The 14,124-nt window shown below is 47.5% G+C and overlaps 1 protein-coding gene across 1 annotated transcript in view; it reads left to right on the forward strand.

Annotated features, from left to right (window-relative positions):
• The first annotated feature begins 3,628 nt into the window (after positions 1-3,628).
• LOC115121801 (inactive ubiquitin carboxyl-terminal hydrolase 54-like) overlaps positions 3,629-14,124 on the forward strand; it is a 37,686-nt gene continuing 27,190 nt past the window's right edge. Inside the window, 1 exon segment of the mRNA XM_065002449.1 lies at positions 3,629-3,773. The gene's annotated coding sequence lies outside the window, so the exon portion shown is untranslated.

Below are 14,124 nucleotides of genomic sequence, written 5' to 3' on the forward strand. Positions count from 1 at the left end.
CACACTGATGTAGATACACACTGATGTACTATAGACACACACTGATGTACTGTAGACACACTGATGTACTGTAGACACACACTGATGTAGATACACACTGATGTACTATAGACACACACTGATGTAGACACACACTGATGTAGATACACACTGATGTACTGTAGACACACACTGATGTAGATACACACTGATGTACTGTAGACACACACTGATGTAGACACACACTGATGTAGACACACACTGATGTAGATACACACTGATGTACTGTAGACACACACTGATGTAGACACACACTGATGTACTGTAGACACACACTGATGTACTGTAGACACACACTGATGTAGACACACACTGATGTAGACACACACTGATGTACTGTAGACACACACTGATGTACTGTAGACACACACTGATGTACTGTAGACACACACTGATGTAGACACACACTGATGTACTGTAGACACACACTGATGTACTGTAGACACACACTGATGTAGACACACTGATGTAGATACACACTGATGTACTGTAGACACACACTGATGTAGACACACACTGATGTAGACACACACTGATGTACTGTAGACACACACTGATGTAGACACACACTGATGTACTGTAGACACACACTGATGTACTGTAGACACACACTGATGTAGACACACACTGATGTAGACACACACTGATGTACTGTAGACACACACTGATGTACTGTAGACACACACTGATGTAGACACACACTGATGTAGATACACACTGATGTAGATACACACTGATGTACTGTAGACACACACTGATGTAGACACACACTGATGTACTGTAGACACACACTGATGTAGACACACACTGATGTAGACACACACTGATGTAGATACACACTGATGTACTGTAGACACACACTGATGTAGACACACACTGATGTAGACACACACTGATGTACTGTAGACACACACTGATGTAGACACACACTGATGTAGACACACACTGATGTACTGTAGACACACACTGATGTACTGTAGACACACACTGATGTAGACACACACTGATGTAGACACACACTGATGTACTGTAGACACACACTGATGTACTGTAGACACACACTGATGTAGACACACTGATGTACTGTAGACACACACTGATGTAGACACACTGATGTACTGTAGACACACACTGATGTACTGTAGACACACACTGATGTACTGTAGACACACACTGATGTACTGTAGACACACACTGATGTAGACACACACTGATGTAGACACACTGATGTACTGTAGACACACACTGATGTACTGTAGACACACACTGATGTAGACACACACTGATGTACTGTAGACACACACTGATGTAGACACACACTGATGTAGACACACACGGATGTAGACACACTGATGTAGACACACACTGATGTAGACACACACTGATGTAGACACACACGGATTTAGACACACACTGATGTAGACACACTGATGTAGACACACACTGATGTAGACACACACTGATGTACTGTAGACACACACTGATGTACTGTAGACACACACTGATGTACTGTAGACACACACTGATGTAGACACACTGATGTAGACACACACTGATGTACTGTAGACACACACTGATGTACTGTAGACACACACTGATGTAGACACACACTGATGTACTGTAGACACACACTGATGTAGACACACACTCTCACACACTCTCAAGGCGGTGGCCCGTTCCTGTAGGTTCATGCTCTACAACATCCGCAGAGTACGACCCTGCCTCACACAGGAAGCGGCGCAGGTCCTAATCCAGGCACTTGTCATCTCCCGTCTGGATTACTGCAACTCGCTGTTGGCTGGGCTCCCTGCCTGTGCCATTAAACCCCTACAACTCATCCAGAACGCCGCAGCCCGTCTGGTGTTCAACCTTCCCAAGTTCTCTCACGTCACCCCGCTCCTCCGCTCTCTCCACTGGCTTCCAGTTGAAGCTCGCATCCGCTACAAGACCATGGTGCTTGCCTACGGAGCTGTGAGGGGAACGGCACCTCAGTACCTCCAGGCTCTGATCAGGCCCTACACCCAAACAAGGGCACTGCGTTCATCCACCTCTGGCCTGCTCGCCTCCCTACCACTGAAGAAGTACAGTTCCCGCTCAGCCCAGTCAAAACTGTTCGCTGCTCTGGCCCCCCAATGGTGGAACAAACTCCCTCACGACGCCAGGACAGCGGAGTCAATCACCACCTTCCGGAGACACCTGAAACCCCACCTCTTTAAGGAATACCTAGGATAGGATAAAGTAATCCCTCTCACCCCCCCCCCCTTAAAAGATTTAGATGCACTACTGTTCCACTGGATGTCATAAGGTGAATGCACCAATTTGTAAGTCACTCTGGATAAGAGCGTCTGCTAAATGACTTAAATGTAAATGTTAAATGTAGACACACACTGATGTAGATACACACTGATGTAGACACACTGATGTACTGTAGACACACTGATGTAGACACACTGATGTAGACACACTGATGTAGACACACTGATGTACTGTAGACACACACTGATGTACTGTAGATACACACTGATGTAGACACACACTGATGTAGACACACTGATGTAGACACACACTGATGTAGACACACACTGATGTAGACACACTGATGTAGACACACACTGATGTAGACACACTGATGTAGACACACACTGATGTAGACACACACTGATGTAGACACACTGATGTAGACACACACTGATGTAGACACACTGATGTAGACACACTGATGTACTGTAGACACACACTGATGTAGACACACTGATGTACTGTAGACACACACTGATGTAGACACACACTGATGTAGACACACTGATGTAGACACACTGATGTACTGTAGACACACACTGATGTAGACACACTGATGTACTGTAGACACACACTGATGTAGACACACTGATGTACTGTAGACACACACTGATGTAGACACACGCAGATGTCGCTGCATGTGACAAATGCAATGTGATCTGATTTATTTGCGTGAAACATAAATGGCTGAAGGGAAAAGAGACAGAAGAGGATAGGGATGATCAAATCAAATCAACTCAACGTTTATTGGCCGCGTACACAGATTTGCAGGCGTTATGGCAGAGGCAGGGAAATCCTTCGGTCACCAACTCCTGCAGTAAAATAGAATGTCCCGCAAACACGGTATAATACAAAACACACCAATAACCCCACAAATCTCAACGAGAAGTCAAGTAGCAACAATCCAAGTAGATAAGGTGATGTGATGATGAAGGTGAAGAAGAAAGTGATGAAGATGATATGACAATAACCTGGACAGTTGAACATGTAGCCTAGATACTGCAGACATTATAGACACACCTGATGTTTCTGGTAAACTCTGTATTTTATCCAATAAACCTTTCCCTGTACAGAAATCCTGGCTGAGGAACTCTGCTTATTTGCAATTTATCATTATCCCCTCAACACATTGGAATTCAGGTCTGCTCTGCTACAGTAGCTATTGCCATGACGTAATTGGTACATTATCACCAAGGCAGTTCCGCTCGTTGACCGGTAGAGGGCTGCAAGGAGCTATTCATTCCCACAGTCTGACGTCACTCACTGTAAGTGAGCTCCGGAAAACCGGCCAGCTATCGCGAGAGTAGGGTGCCGCGGCCGCAGCACTGGATGGAAGGTTGGATTGAGCGCCTCTCCTCTTCTCCCTCTCCTCTCTCTCGTTCTTTTTTTTTACCGGGACAGCACGAGACCTGAACGGGACACGAACGGGACCCGAGGTGAGCACGCACAGTTTAAACTCCATCTATGAGAGATTAAGGCAGGGACACTGGGTACTCATTCACCAGTAAAGAACGCACGCGGCAAAGTCAGTTCGAAAGGATGTGCGTGCTTCCGCGCGGCCAGATGTCATCTACTGTGCGTAGGTTTTGCTCTCTCTCTCTCTCTCTCTCTCTCTCTCTTCTTTCTCTCTATCTCTCTCCAGTGTTTATTACGCAGCGCTGCATGGTTCATTTGGTTGAAATGGATGTAATCGATGTCCTTTACGCAGGTAGCTCAGAGGCACACACACACACACACACACACACACACACACACACACACACACACACACACACACACACACACACACACACACACACACACACACACACACACACGGGCAGCATCAGCATCTCCACGAGTGTAGCTTTGTGCATCATTACCATCATTTTAGAACAGGTGGAGATTCTGAGGACCAGATTGACACTTTCAGAGTTGGTAGATATTGTATAAATACCTAATGCTTTAAACGGATTATTGGAACTTGCTAATAAACCTTTCCGTTAGGTTATTATATTTTATTACAGCTGGTTTGTGTTAGCCGTTAACGGCCCTGGTGACTTGTTGATAGAAAGCCAACCGCAGCCCCGGTATTGATTTACCGCTGCGGTTTGGTCTCTATGATAGATGATGTTGGCTGTTACTCTTCATACCAGCACCGAGGACACCCCTGCTGCGAGCACACACACACACCCACACACACACCCACACACACACACACACACACACACACACACACACACACACACACACACACACACACACACACACACACACACACACGCACACACACACAGCTCTTTACAATGTTCTGACACCTTGCTGCGGTCTGGACCAAGCATGGCTCTCTCTGGCATTCTCTCTCTCGCTCTCTCTTGCTCTCTCTCTCACGCTCCCACTCAGCAGAACAGAGTGGTAGCAGTTAGCAGACAGACAGTGGGTTGAAGAGAAATATGTGGTCAGGTAGAACTGATGGAATTCCACTTTGGTTTGGAGACTAGTTAAATCCTGATAGGCTGGTTTTGGCTTATTGTTGTGACTGTTGTTTATTGCTGGAGGAAAGGACAGGGGGATAGAGGAGAGGACAGGAGGAGAGGACAGGAGGATAGAGGAGAAGGGGAATGGGGAGAGGACAGGAGGAGAGGACAGGAGGATAGAGGAGAGGACAGGAGGAAAGGACAGGGGGATAGAGGAGAGGACAGGAGGAGAGGACAGGGGGATAGAGGAGAGGACAGGAGGAGAGGACAGGAGGATAGAGGAGAGGACAGGAGGAGAGGACAGGGGATAGAGGAGAGGACAGGAGGAGAGGACAGGGGGATAGAGGAGAAGGGGAATGGGGAGAGGACAGGAGGAGAGGACAGGAGGATAGAGGAGAGGACAGGATGAAAGGACAGGGGGATAGAGGAGAGGACAGGAGGAGAGGACAGGGGGATAGAGGAGAGGACAGGAGGAGAGGACAGGGGGATAGAGGAGAAGGGGAATGGGGAGAGGACAGGAGGATAGAGGAGAAGGGGAATGGGGAGAGGACAGGGGGATAGAGGAGAAGGGGAATGGGGAGAGGACAGGAGGATAGAGGAGAAGGGGAATGGGGAGAGGACAGGGGGATAGAGGAGAAGGGGAATGGGGAGAGGACAGGGGGATAGAGGAGAAGGGGAATGGGGAGAGGACAGGGGGATAGAGGAGAAGGGGAATGGGGGAGAGGACAGGGGATAGAGGAGAAGGGGAATGGGGAGAGGACAGGAGGATAGAGGAGAAGGGGAATGGGGAGAGGACAGGGGGATAGAGGAGAAGGGGAATGGGGAGAGGACAGGGGGATAGAGGAGAAGGGGAATGGGGAGAGGACAGGAGGATAGAGGAGAAGGGGAATGGGGAGAGGACAGGGGGATAGAGGAGAAGGGGAATGGGGAGAGGACAGGAGGATAGAGGAGAAGGGGAATGGGGAGAGGACAGGGGGATAGAGGAGAAGGGGAATGGGGAGAGGACAGGAGGATAGAGGAGAAGGGGAATGGGGAGAGGACAGGGGGATAGAGGAGAAGGGGAATGGGGAGAGGACAGGAGGATAGAGGAGAAGGGGAATGGGGAGAGGACAGGAGGAGAGTTGTCTACTTTTTCATTCACTCTCCTTCCTTCCTTCCTTCCTTCCTTCCTTCCTTCCTTCCTTCCTTCCTTCCTTCCTTCCTTCCTTCCTTCCTTCCTTCCTTCCTTCCTTCCTTCCTTCCTTCCTTCCTTCCTTCCTAGCCTCTCTCTCTCTCTCTCTCTCTCTCTCTCTCTCTCTCTGTCCCTCTTTATCCCTCCCTCCCCCTAATCTGTGAATAGTAGAACGTGCGAGGTTTAGTGTGCGTTTGAATTACATTATGTAAGAGAATATATTAACATATTCTCATATTCTCAGCCTTTTTCATCATCCTCATAGAAGGTCTGTGTGCACGTGCACGTGCCTGATAATATGTGCGTGTGAGTCAAGTGTGTGCGTGTGTGTGTTTTCATGAGGTAGAGTAAAGTGCATAGTGTATAAGCTGGGGGGAATGACCTTGAAGGGGGGTTTCAGTCTTAGATCACTCTTCTACTCTCTGTCACACGCATCCATATGTATATACACACGCGCGAGTCACGACACACATGCACGCACACACGTGCGCGCCGTGTTAGTGACTCCTGCGTCGGCTACTTTGACCAATAAGAGTTCAATGCATTTCCAGAGTCAATAGAACTACTACTTAATAGTGAGAGTTCATTGTGAAAGTACGGGATGTCCTGAGAGGCAGGCTTGACATTGGCCTAACTCTCTAATTGTGATTCCACTCTGAAGCTGTGTGTGTGTCTGGGTATGAATTCAAAGAAAATTCTAGAATATAATGGAGTTTAAGGGGGGGGATGTTCTTGTTCGATGAATGAAATGTTCTAAAACGGAGTGTTCCGTATGTAATGTCTGAATAGAGCGCGGGGAGGGGGGGGGGGGTTCTAGAGAATTACTGAGAGAGAGAGAGAGGATCCAAGCCAGCAAACCTCTGAGAATTACTGAAGAAAGAGAGAGAGAGAGGGGCGAGGGAAAGGGAGAGAGAGAGAAAGAGAGAGAGAGAGAGGGGCGAGGGAAAGGGAGAGAGAGAGAAAGAGAGAGAGTGGGGAGAATGAACTCTGGGTTCTCCCCCGTTGTCAACCAGTGCTATTTGAGGCTATAACCCAGTTACGGCGCATGCGTGTGTGTGTCAGTGCGGAGAGACTTGAGATAGGGAGACTTAAGGAAAGGGAGAGAGCGAGAGAGACAAAAAGATGGATGAAGGAACTGATGAGAAGGGAGAACAGAGGTCAGAACGAGAGAGAGTATAAAGTATTTCAGCGGAGCGGAGTTTAAGAAAGAGACCTAGGAGTCAGGCCATTTGGGAATCCAACTCTAGTTGTTTCCTTTTCTTGTTGGGCTCCAAAGAGCAAAATGCTAACACCTTGAAAATCAATCAATCAAGTAGATTCACCAAAAGCAAACACTGGCCTGTGGGCTAGACCAGGGATTCTCAAACTTCTTGGGGTAAGGGTCTCCTTTTGTGATAGAAAATATCATCAGGAACCACCTCATAATCAGAACATAACTCAAGTGCAAACGAAATAGCCTACAAGGATTTTTACGATGACATCAGCAGTGCATGGCTGGACAAACCGTGGTCACGTTCCCCTGCTTAGACGTTGCATGCGTAAACCAATGGTTGCATGCCACGTCATCGACTGTGTCATCGACTGACATATCGCTGTAACATGTGATGTGGTTAGCTGATACTTCAAATACCTATCCGGGTGTTGTAAGGTCTGGCAGGTATCAGCAATGCCTGGGCAGAGGAACGTGCCTCAAGTCTCGGGCCCGGAGAAAGAACATTTAAAAGGCCCGCATCTTGGCATTTGGAGAGTAAAAATAGAGCAGTTTTCAAGCTAATTTCCTGCAATTCTATACATTTTTTCTTGGGGCAGAGAGATTTCTTGTTGTTGCAACTTTAAAGATATACAAAGGTATGTGAACCCCCCTTCAAATGAGTGGATTTGTATAAAATCAAGCACACAGCTATTCAATCTCCATAGACAAACATTGGCAGTAGAATGGCCCGTACTGAAGAGGTCAGTGACTTGCAACGTGGCACCGTCATAGGATGCTGCCTTTCCAACAAGTCCGTTTTTCACATTTCTGCCCTGTTAGAGCTGCCCTGGTCAATTGTAAGTGCTGTTATTGTGAAGTGGAAACGTCTAGGAGAAACAAAGGCTCAGCAGCGAAGTGGTAGGCCACACAAGCTCACAGAATGGGACCGTTGAGTACTGAAGCATGTAGCGGGTAAAAATGGTCTGTCCTCTGTTGCAACACTCACTACCGAGTTCCAAACTGCCTCTGGAAGCATTGTCAGCACAATAACTGTTTGTCGGGAGCTTTATGAAATGGGTTTCCATGGCCGAGCAGCCCCACACAAGACTAAGATCACCATGTGCAATATCAAGCGTTGGAGTGGTGTAAAGCGTGATGATTCACTACAGCATACAATGGCTTTCTAGACAATTCTGTGCTTCCAAATTTGTGGCAACAATTTGGGGACGGCCCTTTCCCTTTTCAGCATGACAATTGCACAAAGCGAGGTCCATACAGAAATGGTTGATCGAGATCGGTGTGGAAGAATTGGACTGGCCTGCACAGAGCCCTGACCTCAACCCCATCAAATACCTTTGGGATGAATTGGAACGCCGACTGCGAGCCAGGCCTGATCTCCCAACATCAGTGCCCGACCTCACTAATGCTCTGGTGGCTGAATGGAAGCAAGTCCCCGCAGTAATTTTCCAACACCCAGCAGAGTGGAGGCTGTTATAACAGAAAATTGGGGACCAACTCCATATTAATACCCATCATTTTGGAATGAGATGTTTGAAGAGCAGGTGCCCACATAATTTTGGCCATATAGTATAATATCCTGCAAATCTGCACATTTTACTATAAGGCAGAGAGAACACTTTGCAGTTTTGAATCATAAATTACAGTGCATTTATGTCAAATACATTTTGGGGAATAGTATTGAGTTTATAAATTGATAATTGATGTAGTACTGTGGATACCAATATCCCTGTAAGCCTCCCAGGCCCATGTTGCCCAGGGTTAAGAATTGTAGATGTAAGAATTGTAATTGTACTGTAGATATTGAATATAAATTGTATTGTATTGTATTACACAATATAAACTTATTCCACTGATCCTTTGGCCAAAAGTCTTTTAATATGTTGTTATTAATATTATTAATATTCATATATATTTAAAAAAAAAAAATATGTATATATACACTACCGTTCAAAAGTTTGGGGTCACTTAGAAATGTCCTTATGTTTGAAAGAAAATCACTTTTTGTCCATTAAAATAACATCAAATTGATCAGAAATACAGTGTAGACATTGTTAATGTTGTAAATGACTATTGTAGCTGGAAACGACAAATTTTTTATGGAATATATACATAGGCGTACAGAGGCCCATTATCAGCAACCATCACTCCTGTATTCCAATGGCACGTTGTGTTAGCTAATCCAAGTTTATAATTTGAAAAGACTAATTGACCATTATAAAATCCTTTTGCAATTATGTTAGCACAGCTGAAAACTGTTCTGATTAAAGAAGCAATAAAACTGGCCTTCTTTAGACTAGTTCAGTATCTGGAGCATCAGCATTTGTGGGTTTGACTACAGGCTCAAAATGGCCAGAAACAAAGAACTTTCTTCTGAAACTCGTCAGTCTATTCTTGTTCTGAGAAATTAAAGCTATTCCATTCCAGAAATTGCCAAGAAACTGAAGATCTCGTACAACGCTGTGTACGATTCCCTTCATAAAACAGCTCAAACTGGCTCTAACCAGAATAGAAAGAGGAGTGGGAGGCCCCGGTGCACAACTGAGCAAGAGGACAAGTACATTAGAGTGTCTAGTTTGAGAAACAGACACCTCACAAGTCCTCAACTGGCAGCTTCATTAAATAAAAGCCAGTCAGTTGTGTTATGACAAGATAGGGGGACTCCGGGATGCTGGCCTTCTAGGCAGAGTTCCTCTGTCCAGTGTCTATGTTCTTTTGCCCATCTTAATCTTTTCTTTTTATTGGCCAGTCTGAGATATGGCTTTTTCTTTGCAACTCTGCCTCGAAGGCCAGCATTCCGGAGTCGCCTCTACACTGTTACATTTACATTTAACATTTAAGTCATTTAGCAGACGCTCTTATCCAGAGCGACTTACAAATTGGTGCATTCACCTTATGATATCCAGTGGAACAGCCACTTTACAATAGTGCATCTAAATCTTTTAAGGGGGGTGAGAAGGATTACTTTATCCTATCCTAGGTATTCCTTAAAGAGGTGGGGTTTCAGGTGTCTCCGGAAGGTGGTGATTGACTCCGCTGTCCTGGCGTCGTGAGGGAGTTTGTTCCACCATTGGGGGGCCAGAGCAGCGAACAGTTTTGACTGGGCTGAGCGGGAACTGTACTTCCTCAGTGGTAGGGAGGCGAGCAGGCCAGAGGTGGATGAACGCAGTGCCCTTGTTTGGGTGTAGGGCCTGATCAGAGCCTGGAGGTACTGAGGTGCCGTTCCCCTCACAGCTCCGTAGGCAAGCACCATGGTCTTGTAGCGGATGCGAGCTTCAACTGGAAGCCAGTGGAGAGAGCGGAGGAGCGGGGTGACGTGAGAGAACTTGGGAAGGTTGAACACCAGACGGGCTGCGGCGTTCTGGATGAGTTGTAGGGCACAGGCAGGGAGCCCAGCCAACAGCGAGTTGCAGTAATCCAGACGGGAGATGACAAGTGCCTGGATTAGGACCTGCACCGCTTCCTGTGTGAGGCAGGGTCGTACTCTGCGGATGTTGTAGAGCATGAACCTACAGGAACGGGCCACCGCCTTGATGTTATTTGAGAACGACAGGGTGTTGTCCAGGATCACGCCAAGGTTCTTAGCGCTCTGGGAGGAGGACACAATGGAGTTGTCAACCGTGATGGCGAGATCATGGAACGGGCAGTCCTTCCCCGGGAGGAAGAGCAGCTCCGTCTTGCCGAGGTTCAGCTTGAGGTGGTGATCCGTCATCCACACTGATATGTCTGCCAGACATGCAGAGATGCGATTCGCCACAATGATAGGAGAGACCATGTGAGGTTATGACAGAGCCAAGTGACTTGGTGTATAGCGAGAATAGGAGAGGGCCTAGAACAGAGCCCTGGGGGACACCAGTGGTGAGAGCACGTGGTGAGGAGACAGATTCTCGCCACGCCACCTGGTAGGAGCGACCTGTCAGGTAGGACGCAATCCAAGCGTGGGCCGCGCCGGAGATGCCCAACTCGGAGAGGGTGGAGAGGAGGATCTGGTGGTTCACAGTATCGAAGGCAGCCGATAGGTCTAGAAGGATGAGAGCAGAGGAGAGAGAGTTAGCTTTAGCAGTGCGGAGCGCCTCCGTGATACAGAGAAGAGCAGTCTCAGTTGAATGACTAGTCTTGAAACCTGACTGATTTGGATCAAGAAGGTCATTCTGAGAGAGATAGCGGGAGAGCTGGCCAAGGACGGCACGTTCAAGAGATTTGGAGAGAAAAGAAAGAAGGGATACTGGTCTGTAGTTGTTGACATCGGAGGGATCGAGTGTAGGTTTTTTCAGAAGGGGTGCAACTCTCGCTCTCTTGAAGACGGAAGGGACGTAGCCAGCGGTCAGGGATGAGTTGATGAGCGAGGTGAGGTAAGGGAGAAGGTCTCCGGAAATGGTCTGGAGAAGAGAGGAGGGGATAGGGTCAAGCGGGCAGGTTGTTGGGCGGCCGGCCGTCACAAGACGCGAGATTTCATCTGGAGAGAGAGGGAGAAAGAGGTCAGAGCACAGGGTAGGGCAGTGTGAGCAGAACCAGCGGTGTCGTTTGACTTAGCAAACGAGGATCGGATGTCGTCGACCTTCTTTTCAAAATGGTTGACGAAGTCATCTGCAGAGAGGGAGGAGGGGGAGGAGGATTCAGGAGGGAGGAGAAGGTGGCAAAGAGCTTCCTAGGGTTAGAGGCAGATGCTTGGAATTTAGAGTGGTAGAAAGTGGCTTTAGCAGCAGAGACAGAAGAGGAAAATGTAGAGAGGAGGGAGTGAAAGGATGCCAGGTCCGCAGGGAGGCGGATTTTCCTCCATTTCCGCCGGCTGCCCGGAGCCCTGTTCTGTGAGCTCGCAATGAGTCGCCGAGCCACGGAACGGGAGGGGAGGACCGAGCCGGCCTGGAGGATAGGGGACATAGAGAGTCAAAGGATGCAGAAAGGGAGGAGAGGAGGGTTGAGGAGGCAGAATCAGGAGATAGGTTGGAGAAGGTTTGAGCAGAGGGAAGAGATGATAGGATGGAAGAGGAGAGAGTAGCGGGGGAGAGAGAGCGAAGGTTGGGACGGCGCGATACCATCCGAGTAGGGGCAGTGGGAAGTGTTGGATGAGAGCGAGAGAGGAAAAGGATACAAGGTAGTGGTCGGAGACTTGGAGGGGAGTTGCAATGAGGTTAGTGGAAGAACAGCATCTAGTAAAGATGAGGTCGAGCGTATTGCCTGCCTTGTGAGTAGGGGGAAGGTGAGAGGGTGAGGTCAAAAGAGGAGAGGAGTGGAAAGAAGGAGGCAGAGAGGAATGAGTCAAAGGTAGACGTGGGGAGGTTAAAGTCGCCCAGAACTGTGAGAGGTGAGCCGTCCTCAGGAAAGGAGCTTATCAAGGCATCAAGCTCATTGATGAACTCTCCGAGGGAACCTGGAGGGCGATAAATGATAAGGATGTTAAGCTTGAAAGGGCTGGTAACTGTGACAGCATGGAATTCAAAGGAGGCGATAGACAGATGGGTAAGGGGAGAAAGAGAGAATGACCACTTGGGAGAGATGAGGATCCCGGTGCCACCACCCCGCTGACCAGAAGCTCTCGGGGTGTGCGAGAACACGTGGGCGGACGAAGAGAGAGCAGTAGGAGTAGCAGTGTTATCTGTGGTGATCCATGTTTCCGTCAGTGCCAAGAAGTCGAGGGACTGAGAGAGGCATAGGCTGAGATGAACTCTGCCTTGTTGGCCGCAGATCGGCAGTTCCAGAGGCTACCGGAGACCTGGAACTCCACGTAGGTCGTGCGCGCTGGGACCACCAGATTAGGTGGCCGCGGCCACGCGGTGTGGAGCGTTTGTATGGTCTGTGCAGAGAGGAGAGAACAGGGATAGACAGACACATAGTTGACAGGCTACAGAAGAGGCTACGCTAATGCAAAGGAGATTGAATGACAAGTGGACTACACGTCTCGAATGTTCAGAAAGTTAAGCTTACGTAGCAAGAATCTTATTGACTAAAATGATTAAAATGATACAGTACTGCTGAAGTAGGCTAGCTGGCAGTGGCTGCGTTGTTGACTTTGTAGGCTAGCTGGCAGTGGCTACAGTGCTGCTATTCGGGGGCTAGCTGGCTAGCTAGCAGTGTTGATTACGTTACGTTGCGTTAAAAGAACGACAATAGCTGGCTAGCTAACCTAGAAAATCGCTCTAGACTACACAATTATCTTTGATACAAAGACGGCTATGTAGCTAGCTATGTAGCTAGCTACGATCAAACAAATCAAACCGTTGTACTGTAATGAAATTAAATGAAAATGTGATACTACCTGTGGAGCGAAGCGGAATGCGACCGGGTTGTTGAGTGCGGAAGTTGATGTTGAGACTGGTGTTTTGCGGGTAATATTTGCCAAGAGGTTTTCCTTTTGTCCACCCCTACCTTGTCACAACACAACTGATTGGCTCAAACGCATTAAGAAGGAATGAAATTACTCAAATGAACTTTTAACAGGGCATACCTGTTAATTGAATTGCATTCCACCTTATGAAGCTGGTTGAGAGAATGCCAAGAGTGTGCAAAGCTGTCATCAAGGCAAAGGGTGGCTACATTGAAGAATCTCAAATTTGGATTTGTTTAACACTGTTTTGGTTACTTCATGATTCCATATGTGTTATTTCATAGTTTGATGTCTTCACTATTATTCTACAATGTAGAAAATAGTAAAATAAAGAAAAACCCTTAGATGAGTTGGTGTGTCCAAACTTTTGACTGGTAGTGAATATATTTTGTAATATTTGGAGATCCGGCCACAGAACCTCTACACTACCTCATAGACCCACCTGCATAGTGAAAAGGTGTTCAATCAAGCATGCAAATTCTTTCTGGAACGTTCTCTCTTCCGGCGACAGGTAACCTAGTGGTTAAGACTGTTTGGTCAGTAACCAAAAGGTTGCTAGTTTGAATCCCCGAGCTGGCAAGGAGGAAAAATCTGCTGTTCTGCCCTTGAGCAAGGCATTTAACTC

This window comes from Oncorhynchus nerka, linkage group LG16 (genome assembly GCF_034236695.1).
Source record: "Oncorhynchus nerka isolate Pitt River linkage group LG16, Oner_Uvic_2.0, whole genome shotgun sequence".
In the NCBI taxonomy this organism is placed as follows: domain Eukaryota; kingdom Metazoa; phylum Chordata; class Actinopteri; order Salmoniformes; family Salmonidae; genus Oncorhynchus; species Oncorhynchus nerka.